The 12,086-nt window shown below is 39.5% G+C and overlaps 1 non-coding gene across 1 annotated transcript; it reads right to left on the bottom strand.

The window, feature by feature from the left end:
* Positions 1 to 4,512: 4,512 nt before the first annotated feature.
* On the bottom strand, positions 4,513 to 4,586 carry TRNAN-GUU (transfer RNA asparagine (anticodon GUU)). The gene has a single exon. It is a non-coding gene; the product is annotated as a tRNA-Asn (tRNA).
* Positions 4,587 to 12,086: the final 7,500 nt, after the last annotated feature.

Genomic DNA, 12,086 nt, shown 5'->3' on the forward strand with positions numbered 1-12,086 from the left:
CATTGTACTTAAATTTGTACATATACTTATTATTATAACCTTAGGCATACACTACTTTAATAATAACAATGAAGAATTTTGCTAGAAGAAAGTAAAACTTCGCTCTAGATTCTTATATGTTGACTCTTTCTAGAATGGCTTTCCTCAGTGGTATTCAAAACTGACTTTCCACAACTTTAAACATAGCTTTTTATCACAGAGATTAGATTTTCCTTTATAGTTATACATACTTTCAAAATAACAGGACCACTATTTGTGTTCCTCCAGTGGTAGACTCCAGATTAAAATTCTTAAGATTTTAGAATATATTATTTGGGAAATCAAGGAGTCATCATCTCTTACTATACCTTTTGATCTCAAATCTCACCTTGGTTTTAAAGTTTAAAATGTATTTTCAAAACTAAAAAATTAACTTTAATGCCAAAATTTCTAGAAGGTTGTTTTTGTTTCATGTTTTTTAATGGGTGGGGTAGAAGTGCATTTTATTTGCTTACAGACAAAATTAAACACTTCAAATAAATCGTGAATTTCTCATATTTTCTGGCTTAATAGCTCAAATTTAGTCTTACCAAGTTTATCATAGATGATTAAGTCAAACGTGAGTAGGCATGGAAAACTGATTTCTAATTTCCATTATTTTTCCCAATCTTTATGTGTAAGTACTTATCTGATAGGGTTTGGTAGCAAATGTATTTTTGAGTCCTGATCTATGACAACTTAAAATTCACATTTCAACCTAATAATCCATATGTTTACAGTTTAAAAGTTACATTTTGGTGACTGGGATAAACACAAGAGGAGGTTTCTGGGATGCTAATATTATTTTACATATTGACCAAGATATTGATTACAAAGGTGTGTGTTTATTTTGTAAAAATTTCTTCAGTTGTACTCCTAATGATCTGTGCACATTTCGGTATGTATTTAAGCTTAATAACGAGTTTCTTTTAAAATTATATTTTAAGAGTTTTCTTAAGGATATGAGTCTCTACATTTTGTAGTTTAAATACTGAACAATGAAAATTCGAGTGGCTTCTCTTAAAAATTAAAGCTATGAAAACAATTTAAAACTGAGCTGTGTACTACAATTTACAGATATAGTTTATTCTCACATCATTCTTGTAAGTTCAACAATTATTTTAAAAAGAGTGGATATATGTATATGTATAACTGACTCACTTTGCTGTACAGCAGAAACACATTTTAAATCAACTATACTCCAATAAAAATTAATTTAAAAAACCACAAATACATGTAAAATAACACACACACAATTTTCAATATGCAAAAACACAGACTGCATGGACACCACCAAAGGGGCTCAACATGAAGCACTTTAAATGAAGTGCTGCAGCTGATAAAATTAACATTCTTAATTATTTAAAAGGTTTCAACTTCTTAAACTATTTTCTAGTTAAATGCATTATGGCTTCTTCTACCACCAATTTATCCCTGCTCTGCTGGCTGTAGCAATAAGTTGAACATTTCAGGCATCACCTCCACCAAAATTCAGAGAAATAAAATTAAAAGTCATGTTGGCATTACTCATTAGGATGTATTATGAATGCAGAAAAAAGGTAGTTGTGTTTCTCTGGCAGCTTAACGTCTTGTTCCCCCTAAACCTTGTATCATATGACATCAGATACAGGTGTTAACAAATGAACAGAGAAACATATTAGCCATGTGGTCTCCTCCCAACCTCCATTATCTAAAGAAATGCTACAATATAAAAAAACACTTTAAATTATGAATTATTTTAAATCACATGACTATGACCTTCTCTAACAAGTTCGTATAAACCACAGCACTTGATTCACCTTTTACTGCATTACTTCAGTGAGTTTCCTTCTGATTTTATATATGAAGTTTAAGTATACAACTGTTTATCAGGAACATATTTACACGCTCAGATGCTCAGCAAAGCCTCTTAAAAGCTCTTCAGCCTTTAACTAATGTCCTAAATGATCTCAACATATTCTGGGCTTGGTTGGTACTACAGACCCAAGAAACTAGGAACAAAATAACGCTCCCCAGAAACAGCATTTATTACAACATCTACACCCAATACACATCGTACAAAGCCAACACATCCATAAATAATTAAGCAATTAAGGGCCTCCCTGGTGGCGCAGTGGTTGAGAGTCCGCCTGCCGATGCAGGGGATACGGGTTCGTGCCCCGGTCTGGGAGGATCCCATATGCCGCGGGGCGGCTGGGCCCGTGAGCCATGGCCGCTGGGCATGCGCGTCCGGAGCCTGTGCTCCGCAACGGGAGAGGCCACAACAGTGAGAAGCCCACATACCGCAAAAAAAAAAAAAAAAAAAAAAAAAAAAAAAAAAAAAATTAAGCAATTAAAAAAATGTTTCCCACCTATCTTATCTGTATGCAACAGCCTAGCATAAAGAAATTCACTAAGTACCTGTCCACATAATAAAATCAACTACTTACATTAGAGGGCGATTTTGCAGTCCTCATCCCACTCCATTCTCATGTAATCCTCTCTCTTTATTTTCTGGCCTCTAAATCCCATTAATCTCCCAAATAGGGTGAAGTAGAACATACTTAGAAATTTAGGATCAAGTTTAAAACTACCACCTAGGCATCTGTCAAGTGCAGATCCTGGTATTCTCTCACAAAGGGGTCCTAAAATAGGGGTCTGTCTGGGCTCCCCAACCGCCAAACACCAGCCTGGGGTCCAAGAATCCCTAGACACCAGATTAGCCCCCACTGCTTGGCTTGAACCAATTCTTGTTCCTCTTTCTCTTCCATATTTTCTCTGGGCTATTCCAACCTGCCTTGATTTCTAATCTTGTCTTCTCTACACAAATGCTATCAAACTGTTTTCCAAAGACATGTTTCACATGAAGATTTCATGTTCCCACACAGTCTTCATTTCAATAAAATGAAGCAGCACAATGAGCACATGACTTAATGCCCTTTAGTATTCCATGAATGTTCTGTGGAGTTTTTTCTTTCCTTCGTGAGATTTGGAACAAAATATTAATGAAACTTCATAAAAACCAATTAAAGTATCACCTTTGGTTTTAAATTAACGAATCAATCAAGTAGCTCTATTTTAGAGGAGAAAACTTCTGGGTAGGTAGTACAGGAGTGAGAAGCATGGGCTCTGAAGCCTGACAACTCGAGGTGAAATCTGCACTGTGCTAGGCACTAACTGTGACTTCAGGCAAATCACTCAGTTGCACGGAGCCTCAGTTGGCTCACCAATACAATGGAAACAATAGGACCTCCCTGGGAGAGTTGTTGCACGGATCTCACACTTCCATCCAGGAACGCACTTAGAAGTGTGCCTGACAAGTAGTAAGCACTCAAAAAATGTTAGCCTTTATTAATATGCTAACGTAGGGGAAAACATAAAGCAGAGCATAACTACATACTTGCAGGAATAAGACATACCACTTTTCTCCAGAACCGTCTTTCAAATTAATCTATGCCCAAGGCTAATTATTATGGTGAAACTGATTACATCACCAAGGCAGCATATATTTAGAGAACAAAGTACAAGGTAACGATTTTAGAGAGCTTTGCATTTTTTTGTGAAATAAACGGTAATATGCTTATAGAATGTCGAAGCAAAATATGTTAGCAGTTTCACTTTACTCTTTCTCATAATTTGGGGTTTTTTTAAGTGTAACAATGATACTGTTGTAAAAAAACGTTTTCTCCCTTTCTGAATATATGGGACATTTTGCAGGTTTACTCTATTCTCTATTAAATTCTAAAACTTTAGTAGAAAAAGTAAACTATAACATACAAATGCTCTTACAATAGTGTCCACACAAAGGCTTTATGACAAACATTTCTGAGTTTACCAATGCGAGGGTTAGTCTAAGTTAAATTATGGGAATATTTGTTTACGCTGACGAGGAACAGACGAAACGCCGCACGATTCAACATTAGTTTAAAAAAAACACAAATAAAACAACAGATAAAAAACCTGGAGCGTTTTAAGTCAATGTACAGCTTGAACTTGACACTAAATACATACATTCAGTCGACCTCTGACATCGCAGGGGTCCTGAAGCAGAACCAGGCCAGCTCGGGCCGCGCCTGCAGCCGAGGAGGCGAGTTCGAGGCCGGAACGCGGCGGCCGCCCGGCCTCTGCGCGTTCTGGGCGCCGCTGCCTGACCGGGGCCCGCGGGAGCCCGGCCAAGAGGGACTGGGAGCTGTGAGACGGGGGCTTCGGGAAAGAGCGAGGGGAAAGAGGGCCGGAGTTTAGGAACCCAGGGAGTGGAAGCGAAAGGATGTGGAGGCCTTAAGGAGCTGGACCTACACGCCTGTTCGGGGCGGCAGGAAGCGCCCACCCGGCCGCCGGGGTTGGAGGAGGGGCCCCAGCGCTCCCGGAAGCTGGAGAGCCACCCACTGCTGGACCGCGAAGTGAGATCCGCGGTTTCTCTTCTCCGGACCCTCGAAATCCACGCCTGTGTTGCCCGGAGGCCTCAACTCCATGATTTGTGCAAAACTACCGGGACCCGCCTGTAAAAGGGGCGAGCGTCCCTGGGTGGGCTCGAACCACCAACCTTTCGGTTAACAGCCGAACGCGCTAACCGATTGCGCCACAGAGACTCTGATGTGGCAGTGCTCTCCAGCCATAACCTTTATGAAGAATAATAAAGGCAGCGTGTGAATGTTCGTTTCTTTTCTGCTCCCTGATGCCTATCATTAAAATCAGATTTTTCCACTTACCATTTCTAGCCCTTTAACTCTATTTTCCACCTTTAAAGCATATTGGAAAACTATAAAATGCAGCAAGATCAAGCAGAATTTCAGATTGCAACGTGTATTAAAATACTGCTGTTCCCCCCGCCTCCCCACCCCCTCCCGTTTGGAACGTTTTGTTTCAGGGAGATAACTATTTATTATGTTTGTTTTATAGGGAAATAAAAATTTTAATCTTTAATCTTATGAGTTGAGAAACTTTCCTTTTATTTCAAACTCTTTGTCCAGTACTTTGCTCACTCATCTTCATAATTTACTTGTGTAGCATTCCCAAAGCCATCTGGATTGTATTTGCCTTCTTTATTTTTATTTTCAGGTATTGTTAAATACGTATATGCAATTCCTATTTGTTGTGTACTAACCTATAGTACAATTACTTGTCACTAACATTTTGTTACTGGAAAAGGACATTGGGGGAAAAGCTACAGTAACATTCTTTCATCCCTGTACGCTGTAGTTCATTGCTAAATCCGCTCTTGTTTATTCCTTGGAATTAGCCTGTACACCCACATTTGAGCCATGCCACTTAAAACGTACATTTCATGGGATACATATAACCCAATCTGAGGAAAGAGAAGTTAGAGAAGAAAAAAAGTATGATTTATGACTAACGCCTGAAAATCCCTAACACAGAAACACCTCTGGCAAACGTTACATCCCTGTAAATACCCTACATGAAAATCTTACCTTTTGTGTGAATATTTCCTGATGCCTTCTGAGGTACTCTTCAAAACTCCAGGCACTTTTTTCCCCTATTCCCGCCTCAGAGAACTGCTAGTTTCCACTTGACAACTCTGTACTTAAACTTTTAACAGCTACTAAATTGCTCTGTCCAGAATCCCTTGAGAAAGAATTCGTATCATGATTTATAGTTGTATGCGACCTGCCTTAGTCCAGCCAACATTTTGAGTTCCTGTGGCTTGTTAAGACAACTTAAATTGGCTTTGGAACCAATTCGTGGAGTTCCTTGAAAGCGCTGAGATATCAAACAGCTGTGAATTCATACCAAGCTGTACCACTCTGGTCTCAAAAAACTTTTAGAAGTGCACTTGAAAATTTTAAATATGAAAAAAAAATCCAGGAAGCACTTATAAAGAATATATAATGAGTCTGATTTCATTATATGATGCTACCTTAATACTTTATGTTTTATGTACCTGTTAATGTGAACTAAAACTATTAGGCGCTGGTTTTTCTTCTCCGAATACCACAATGAGTGTTCTCTCCTCTGCTACTGTGCTTGTGACTATTCAGTTAAAAGACTGCAGCTAGGATCTCACCACCCCTTCATTCAATATTTACTCTGCCGCTTGGAATATTAGGAACAGTTCTCCTCATGTGACTATCTTAAGCTCCAATCTCTTTTCCTCACTTCAGTCATCATACTAACATTTTAACTTCTAAAAAAGAGAGATGTTGAGAAACAGTTGATGAGAAAAAAATAATTCTGAAAGAAATAATTAGCTCATTGTATGCTAAAATTTTTTTTCTATGTGAGGATCACTGTTTGTTTAAAATTCAGCCTGGTTCTGTGGTTGTTAATATTTTTAAGAAAATAAATTGCTCTGTCCACGGTTCATTAGCTTTGCCTTTTGGTCTCTCCATTTGTAAATACTTCAAAAGAACATATAAATATTAAACATATTGAATGGAATATCAATATTTCACTCCAATTACGTATATCAAATGCAGCTTTTATGCAAAATGCCCATTTACAAAAATAAAAGCATGTGTTGTCATTTAAATCTTTGTGATTGTCTCATTGTAGGCCTTAATATCTATGCCCAATTTTTAAAGACAAATTAAGCCCACTGGATTAACTTTATTATTTATTTATTTATTTATTTTTGGCTACGTTGGGTCTTCGTTGTGGGCTTTCTCTAGTTGCGGGGAGCAGGGGCTCCTCTTCGTTGCGGTGCGCGGGCTTCTCACTGTGGTGGCTTCTTTTTGTTGCGGAGCACGGGCTCTAGGCGCATGGGCTTCAGTAGTTGTGGCTCGCGGGCTCTAGAGCGCAGGCTCAGTAGTTGTGGTGCACAAGCTTAGTTGCCCCGCCGGCATGTGCGGTCTTCCCGGAGCAGGGATAGAATCCGTGTCCCCTGCATTGGCAGGTGGATTCTTAACCACCGCGCCACCAGGGAAGCCCTGGATTAACTTTAGAAACATACATCATTTTTCCTGAAATTTCAGGGTAACCCACAACAAATGATTCTTAAAGCTTCATTAATACTTAGGTCTTTATAATTGCTAAAAGTGAAAAGGACTGGGCATCTTGCCCCCTTTTTGTATATCATACACAATGAACTGCAACTTTAACTTTTCCAAGAATGTGCCCTATCAAAGAAGCTGACCTCTGCAGATTAATGGGCCTGTATATTTTATTTCCTTCTTAGGAAAAAAAGAGAGAAGAACATCTTGCAAATGGGATCCACCTGTCTTGACATCCAAGGCAAGATGGACTACACTGATTTATAGACCTTCCTGGAAGCATGAATCCAAGGCTCTCAGATGTGCCTCCAGCTTCAAACCAACAGAAGAGGCAACTCACAGGATTTCCATTAACACAATTGTGCATGACCTTAATTCTTTTCAATTCCTGTATTTCAAAAGGACTGAGTTGTTAAAAATGAAAAATCCAGTTAGAATGTAAAAAGAAATCAATGAGTTAGAGAAATCATCTCAATAAATGGAAGATTGTGGCACCAGGAAATCAGTTAAAAGAGAATGCTGGGGACTTCCCTGGTGGTCCAGTGGGTAAGATTCCACGCTCCCGATGCAGGGGACCCAGGCTCAATCCCTGGTCAGGGAACTAGATCCTGTGTGCATGCCGCAACTAAGAGTCCACATGCTGCAACTAAAGATCCCACATGCCACAGCTAAGACCTGGCGCAGCCAATATTAATTAATTAATTAATTTTAAAAAGAGAGAGAATGCTGAACCAGGGGTCTCTAAGAGCAAGAGAAGAACTATGAGACCAATTTTCAAAACTAACTGAAGTCACATTTTAAAACTGATATATAGTAAAGGGGAGTCAAATCCTTCCAACCAGACTCAAGCTTAACTGGTATTTCCTACTCACTAAAAGTATCATTCTCATTCAAAATTGTTGACTAAGGGTCAGTTATCAATTTCGCAGGCCAGTAGCAGCATGACACAGAACAGTATTCATAGAGCATACTTCTCCCATAGTTGACCATTAAATTGGGTCTACACATAAAATAAGAAAATTGAGACAGGTATATTAGAATATCATATCTTTTTTTCCATCATTTTAAAAATTGTGTCAGCTAGAAAATTTTGTGAAATTATTCAGACAATCTCCATTTTATTTTTAATTAAACAGACATTGTATACGAGAAAAGACAAAATAAGGCAGAAATAATATACTGATATTCTATTCTAATGGGTTCAATCAAAATTATTAAAATATATGTTTTTTTCTTCATGAACCTCTCTTTTGGAGGTAGAAATCATTTTCGATTGTTTTACCAAATAATCCAGGATGAAAATATTAATCATTGCTTATCTCAGTAGTGAAAAAGTATGATTCGTGGGGCTTCCCTGGTGGCGCAGTGATTGAGAGTCCGCCTGCCGATGCAGGGGACACGGGTTCGTGCCCCGGTCCAGGAGGATTCCCACATGCCGCGGAGCGGCTGGGACAGTGAGGCATGACCGCTGGGCCTGCGCGTCCGGAGCCTGTGCTCTGCAACAGGAGGGGTCACAACAGTGAGAAGCCCACGTACCACAAAAAAAAAAAAAAAGTATGATTCGCTAACAATATCGATGATTTCAACTGTGTCCAGACCAATAGAATCCTTGATCCAGCTAGAAATGGTGGGGAGTGGAGGGTCTGGGAGCAGCACAGATTTCCATTTTGTTCAGTAGCATGGGAAAACTGCTCCAGGAAGACCCTATGGGTATCTCAGAAACTTTGATGGGTTCTACCTCTCAGTCCGCCTCTTGACCACACCACCATCCATGAGGTAGCCACAGCCTTTTATTTTCCATGATGTGTTCGTGTTCACAGGAGCAGTTGGAGGCAAGTTTTTTGCTATCCCGTCTCTACAGTGAATGCACTGACAAATTCCCAGTCCTGCCTATCTTTCTGAACTCACCCATTAGAAATTAACATTTAAAAATTCAGAACAGATATCCTCTTTTCATTTACTTCAAAAGAATAAAGAGGGCTTCCCTGGTGGTGCAGTGGTTGAGAGTCCGCCTGCTGATGCAGGGGACACGGGTTCGTGCCCCGGTCCTGGAGGATCCCACATGCCGCGGAGCGGCTGGGCCCGTGAGCCATGGCCCCTGAGCCTGCGCATTGGGAGCCTGTGCTCCCCAACGGGAGAGGCCACAACAGTGAGAGGCCCGCAAAGGAAGATTCCATTCCTCAGCTGTGGATTGCCTGGGGTGAGAGGGAAGGGTTAGTCACTGGAGGAACTCAGAGACCATAGAATTAATAATAGCTGCCCTGCCTTAGTCAGAGACCCTATTGGAAAATAACACATTATATTTCTTTCGCTTCCAAATTGTCGTACAGATGCTATTTAAATTTTTCAAAGATCAGTAGTTCTGTTTTAAAGAAATGAAAGAAAAATAACATCTTAAATCAATCAGAGGGTATAATTTAGATGAAACCAGAGGATCCAAACCTCCGGTCATTAAGGCCAAGATGCTTTATTCAGGAGAAACACCAGTCACCGGCACAGCACTTCTTCCAGGGAGTCCCATTGAAGGCAGAGTGAAAAGTGAAACCACTGCCCCATTTCCACAGTTCCAATAAAATTTCAGGTATGGGGAGTGTGTACAGACCAAAGCCCTGGGGATAGCCTCCTCCTTGCAGCTACTTCCTGTAAATGGATAGGAAACCTTGAATTAAAGTCAGCCAAATCACTGAAGAGATGGTACCTGGTAAAGAGCTGGTAGTCAATGAACTGTTCACTCAATGAATAGTTAACCATAGCATCGTTAGAATTTTTGAAGGCATATAAACATTACCTTAGGTAGTTTTTTAATAAAAAAGATAAAGCAAGCTCAAATAAATCCATATTCGAAAGGTTTGGTAGTATTACAAAATGACTCATCCTAGAACATTGTAAATAACAAGTGCTCTTGTATAAAGTATGGTCCTGGGCTTCCCTGGTGGCACAGTGGTTGAGAGTTCGCCTGCCGATGCAGGGGACACGGGTTCGTGCCCCGGTCCGGGAAGATCCCACATGCCGCGGAGCGGCTAGGCCCGTGAGCCATGGCTGCTGGCCCTGCGCGTCCAGAGACTGTGCTCCGCAACGGGAGAGGCCACAGCAGTGAGAAGCCCATGTAATGCAAAAAAAAAAAAAAAGTATGGTCCCACCAAAGGGTGTTCTTCAAATATGAGAGATCACGAATAAAGCACTAGCCCAGTGCCCTGTGTTTATGATGTAGAGTAAAAGTTAGTTTCTTTTCCCTGTGGCCCTTTAAGGACACCATCACTCTTCCAGCAGCCCGAGTTGAAATCCTGACATCATCGCAAGTTCCTTATCTTTTCTTATATTGGGTCAGTCACAAAGTCATAGATTCTACCTTTGCAACATCTCTAAACTTTGACTTTGTCTCCTCCTTTCCACTAAATACTTTTTAAATTTTTTATTTATTTATTTTTATTTTTGGCTGCGCTGGGTCTTCGTTGCTGCGCAGGGGCTTTCTCTAGTTGCGGCAAGCGGGGGCTACTCTCCGTTGCAGTGCGCCGGCTTCTCGTTGCACAGCACGGACTCTAGGTGTGCAGGCTTCATTAGTTGTGGCATGCGGGCTCAGTATTTGTAGCTGGTGGGCTCTAGAGCTCAGGCTCAGTAGTTGTGGCGCACGGGCTTATTTGCTCTGCAGCATGTGGGATTTTCCCGGACCAAGGCTCGAACCCATGTCCCCTGCATTGGCAGGTAGATTCTTAACCACTGCACCACCAAGGAAGTCCCTTCACTACTTAATATTAATCCAATACATTCCATGTTCCAATTTCCCTACATAAAATGTAAGCTCCAATAAATGTGTACCAAAAATAATAACATTTAATGAGCATTTACTGTCAGATACGTGCATTATATTTATCTTTCATCTATTCTGTAAGATGGATACTATTGTTATACCCATTTTATGGATAAAGAAACTAAGGCTTATAATGGTTTAAAATTTAAACCCCAAGCCTATTTAAACTTTAAATAACTTGCCCAAGGTACCACCTGCTGTTCCTTGTTGCTGTACCTTTTTTTTTTCCACTCAACCCTGTACTTAGAATATCCTTCGTTTGTCATCTTGCCTATTAAAGCCTTACTTCTCCTTCAAGCTCATATAGTGGCCTCATCCTGTGAAACCTTTCTTGATCCCTCCAACTAGATAAAATATTTTCCTCTTGTAAACCATCTAGCACTTTTTCCTTGGCCAAACCTCACATTATATTGTGGCCATGTTTGCACCTATTTAATCTCCGTTCTAACCTATATACTCCTTGAGGTCAGAAATGTTATCCATCTTTATACCTCCCACAGCACTTGACATAGTCATGCTAAATAAATGTACTGAATAATTGAAATAATAATGAAAGTGAAAGAGCTATCTATATTCAATATTTGTTCTAAAATATTAGTGGAGTTTATAGGTTCCTAATATGAAGCTGACTAAAAAATTAGTACTAGAGATTATCAAAGGAAGCAACAGGAATCCCAAGCTGATCAAAGAAGAGACTAATAAGAATCCAAATCAACTGTTTCTAGAAAAACTTTAACATTTTTTTTAAGTTTAAAATACTGCTATTTCTAAAGGTGATTTTGGTACCCTTAAGGCTGAAGTGCTTTTCTAGATTTATTCATTTAACAGACACATATATAAGACTTTGTTTCAGGCACTGTTCCAAGGCCTTTGAAAATATTTACTCATTCAAATTTTATAACAACCTTGTGAAGTAGGTTCCATTATTATCATCCCTGTTTTACAGGTAGAGAAACTAAGAAGTTAAGTAACTTACCCAAAATCACACAGCTAATAAGTGACAGGGAGAGTTCAAATCCAGGCATCCTTCTCCAGACAACTCACTTAACTGCTAGTCTATCCTGCCTCTTTTTTTTTTTTTTTTTTAGTGTACAGTAATTCTTGAGTACTGTACATTAGACATTTTTAAAAATAATTTAGAGACTTAAAAAATCTTCCACTAGTTTAAAGGTTTTTTAAACATGAGTTCAGACTTAAAAGTTGCAAGAATAGTACAAAGAATTCAACCAAATTTCCCAAATGTTAGTATCTTACTACACTGACTTTATCCTTTTCTCTTTCTTTCTCTCAATATTTAATTTCTTCTGATCTGTTTAAGAGTAAATTGCAGATGT

The sequence above is a fragment of the Mesoplodon densirostris genome, chromosome 4 (assembly GCF_025265405.1).
Source record: "Mesoplodon densirostris isolate mMesDen1 chromosome 4, mMesDen1 primary haplotype, whole genome shotgun sequence".
NCBI classification, from domain to species: domain Eukaryota; kingdom Metazoa; phylum Chordata; class Mammalia; order Artiodactyla; family Ziphiidae; genus Mesoplodon; species Mesoplodon densirostris.